Below are 4059 nucleotides of genomic sequence, written 5' to 3'. Positions count from 1 at the left end.
AAGTCTCCAACCAATCTTGGCCTGTTAGAGTATCTTGGTTGGGTTGCTATGGGCTGGTACGGCCTACTTGATAGGCAATGTTTCAACTCTTGGAAGCTTTCGTGGTTGCTAAGCACTGTTCGTGGCCTTCTTGATAGAAATGGCTTATGGTGGCCATGGACTTAGCAAAATTTTGAAATCTCCAACCAATCTTGGCCTGTTAGAGTATCTTGGTTGGGTTGCTATGGGCTGGTACGGCCTACTTGATAGGCAATGTTTCAACTCTTGGAAGCTCTCGTGGTTGCTAAGCACTGTTCGTGGCCTTCTTGATAGAAATGGCTTATGGTGGCCATGGACTTAGCAAAATTTTGAAATCTCCAACCAATCTTGGCCTGTTAGAGTATCTTGGTTGGGTTGCTATGGGCTGGTACGGCCTACTTGATAGGCAATGTTTCAACTCTTGGAAGCTCTCGTGGTTGCTAAGCACTGTTCGTGGCCTTCTTGATAGAAATGGCTTATGGTGGCCATGGACTTAGCAAAATTTTGAAATCTCCAACCAATCTTGGCCTGTTAGAGTATCTTGGTTGGGTTGCTATGGGCTGGTACGGCCTACTTGATAGGCAATGTTTCAACTCTTGGAAGCTTTCGTGGTTGCTTAGGATAAGAATCCCGACGAGAAAGGTTTCCCGGACTTATAAAAATAACCGATTAGCCCCAAGGACACATCTTCCTTGAAAGGCTAATCATGCACCACACACCACACCACCCATAGGCTTGCAAGCAGCACTCTTGTCGAGTGCAGCAAGCCTATGCTCACATCAACTACCGTACACGTACCACCATAGGCTTGCAAGCAGCACTCTTGTCGAGTGCAGCAAGCCTATGCTCATCAACTACCATACGTACCACCACAGCCTTGCATGCAGCACTCTTGTCGAGTGCAGCAAGCCTATACTCCACGAACTAACCACTTCACCACCAAGCATGGGTCGCCTGAGAGGATCGATGCGAACGCATCTCTACAACTCGCAGCTCCCAGCCTGTAGTCCCGTCGTTTGCGGGCGGTCGAAGGTGTCGAAACTAGTTGTATCCACGGTCGACGGGAGCACAGCCACCAGGGTTCCCTGTGATAAGGTACTTCCACGTGCAGCGTACACCCGCCCGTTGCGGCTCAGTCTAGTGCTATAGCGGGGATGAGACGGCAGTGTGCACGGGGCAGCACCGACGGATCTCAGAGGGTTGTTAAGCCCGCTAGCTTCCGATCACCTAATGGGTTTATGATGCGCTATCAGCTCGGATTGGATACGACCTTAGAGGCGTTCAGGCATAATCCAGCGGACGTAGCGTCATACCAAAGTCCGGTCGAACTAGTATTGAGCCAGTGGTCCGTACCTGTGGTTCCTCTCGTACTGCACAGGAATTCCGTTAAGATAGCAGCATACAGCACACACCAGTAGGGTAAAACTAACCTGTCTCACGACGGTCTAAACCCAGCTCACGTTCCCTTGAAAGGGTGAACAATCCTACGCTTGGTGAATTTTGCTTCACAATGATAGGAAGAGCCGACATCGAAGGATCAATAAGCCACGTCGCTATGAACGCTTGGCGGCCACAAGCCAGTTATCCCTGTTCCGGCATTTGAGTGGCCGGACATCGACGTGCGCAGTGAGGCTCTGAGACCGGTCACGAGCTCGGAAATTCTTTCGCTGGCCGAGCGGATGGCCACCTCCAAGGCGCCAGGGCTGGACGGCATCCCGAATGCCGCAGTGAAGGCGGCAATGCGGAAGCACCCGGAGGTCTTCGCCAAGGTGTACAATCAGCTGCTCGAGCGAGGGGAGTTTCCTGCGGCATGGAAGGAGGCACGCCTTGTGTTGGTCACGAAGCCAGGTAAGCCGCCGGGCGATCCGTCGTCGCACCGCCCGCTGCTAATGCTGGGAGCAGTCGCCAAGGGGTTCGAACGGCTGATCTTAGATCGGCTGAACGACCACTTGGAGGACAGCGATGCTCCTCGCCTGTCAGCAAGGCAGTACGGGTTCCGGCGCGGTCGCTCCACGCTTCAGGCCATCGAGCGGGTGATAGAGCGAGGACAACACGCGAGGACGTTTCACCGCACCAACCAGCGGGATCCTCGATGTCTGGTGGTGGCAGCACTGGACGTCAGGAACGCCTTTAATTCTGCCAGCTGGAAGGCGATCGCGGTTGCCCTGCAGAAGCTGATGGTCCCTGCAGCCCTCCAGAAAATATTGCGCAGCTACTTTTCTGAGAGGAGGCTGGTGTACGAGACCAGCGAGGGGCCAGTGCGTCGTACGGTCACGGCGGGCGTTCCACAGGGCTCAATCCTGGGCCCGACCCTGTGGAACGCGATGTACGACGGCGTGCTTCGGCTGGTGCTGCCTGAGGGCGCCGAAGTGATCGGCTTTGCGGATGACGTCGTGGTGCTGGCGAGCGGGACGACGCCGGAGGCAGCGACGGGACTGGCGGAGACGGCGGTAGCAATGATCAGCTCGTGGATGGCGCAACACCACCTGGAGCTCGCTCCGGCCAAGACCGAGCTGGTCATTGTGTCTACGATGAGACGAGACAACACCCGAGTCCCGGTGAGTATCAATGGCGTAGAGAAACTGCCGACCCGCACCTTGAAATATTTAGGAGTTGTCATCGAGGACCACCTGTCGTGGAGGCCACACGTAGAGCAGGCCACGACGAAAGCGCTCCGTGTGGCGCAGGGGATTTCCCGGCTGCTCCGAAATCATGGTGGGCCAAAGAGCGCGAAGCGGCGGCTGCTTGCATCGGTGGTGGACTCCACCCTCCGCTACGCCGCGCCGATTTGGCACGAGGCAGTCCGACTCCGGGAGTGTTGCAGACAGCTGAACCGCGTGCAAGGACTGTACGCACGGCCAGTAGCTCGCACCTTCATTACAGTGCGCCATGAGGTGGCAACGGTCCTTGCCAGCGTCATCCCCATCGTGCTGCAGGTGACGGAAGACGCTCGTTGCTACCAGCGGCATCGGACGACGGGAGCAAGTCTACGCGAACTGCGCATCGAGGAGCGGACGAGGACAATTGACGAGTGGCAGCGTCAGTGGGACCAGCTAGAATCGGAAAGCCGCTACACCCGATGGGCGCACCGGACCATCCCAGACTTGGCGGCATGGAAGAACCGGCAACACGGGGAGATGACATTCCACCTCGCTCAGATCCTCTCCGGCCATGGGTTTTTCCATGAGTACTTGTGCGTGAAACATCTTGCACCATCCGCCGACTGTACCAGGTGCCCGGGAGTCCCGGAGACGGCCGAGCATGCCTTCTTCGACTGTCCGAGGTTCGCGGATGTCCGGCATGAATTACTCGGTGAGGACGACGAAGCGGCTGTGACGCCTGACAATCTTGTGGCGTTCATGCTTACCAGCCGAGCACGATGGAGCAAAGTTTGCGAGGCCGCTCGCATTATCACCACCACACTCCAACAGGAGTGGTATATCGAGCGGGCCACGAGCGCGCACGACGACATGCAGAGGGCCGCGCAAAGTCTGGACACCGCACACGAGGAGCTGGTGGCCTTACGTAATGAAAGGCGTAACGAGGCTCGTAGGCAGTTGACCATTGAGCGACGAGCTGCGAGGGGGGAAATACCACCAACCCACCCCGACGGGCGACTGCTGACGACGGAGGAGTTACAGGAGCGGGAGGAGCGTCATCGAACAGTTAGGAACAACGTGAGACGCTTCCGCGCGCGGCGAAGACTGCAGAATGAGGAGGCAGTGGACTGTAGAACGTACTTGTGGGCCCTCTTCGGGGTAGATGCATTCGAAGAGGAGGACGAAGATGGGCAATGAAAATAAAGGCCGCTAAGGCGAAAAGAGGCGCGAACGCCCATTAGACTAATGGGAATAACAAGGACGAAGGCCGTTAAGGCACAAAAGAGGCGCGATCGCCCACTAGAAATAAGTTTAGTAAGGGCAGAGGATTCTTCAAATGGCCGCTAAGGCCAAACAAGGCGATAAAGCCTATGCAGGCAGTAGGGCCCCCGGCAGTCCATCCCTCGCGGGTAACGGCTGCCGGGGGGGACGTCGCGTTTAT

The 4059-nt window shown here is 56.6% G+C and overlaps 1 pseudogene; it reads right to left on the bottom strand.

Moving 5' to 3' along the window:
- Positions 1–949: 949 nt before the first annotated feature.
- LOC128716801 (large subunit ribosomal RNA) overlaps positions 950–4059 on the bottom strand; it is a 6658-nt pseudogene continuing 3548 nt past the window's right edge.

The sequence above is a fragment of the Anopheles marshallii genome, assembly GCF_943734725.1.
Source record: "Anopheles marshallii chromosome X unlocalized genomic scaffold, idAnoMarsDA_429_01 X_unloc_106, whole genome shotgun sequence".
Lineage (NCBI taxonomy): Eukaryota > Metazoa > Arthropoda > Insecta > Diptera > Culicidae > Anopheles > Anopheles marshallii.
Note: the sequence above shows the minus strand (reverse complement) of the source record. Positions and strands in the feature narration are given on the sequence as shown.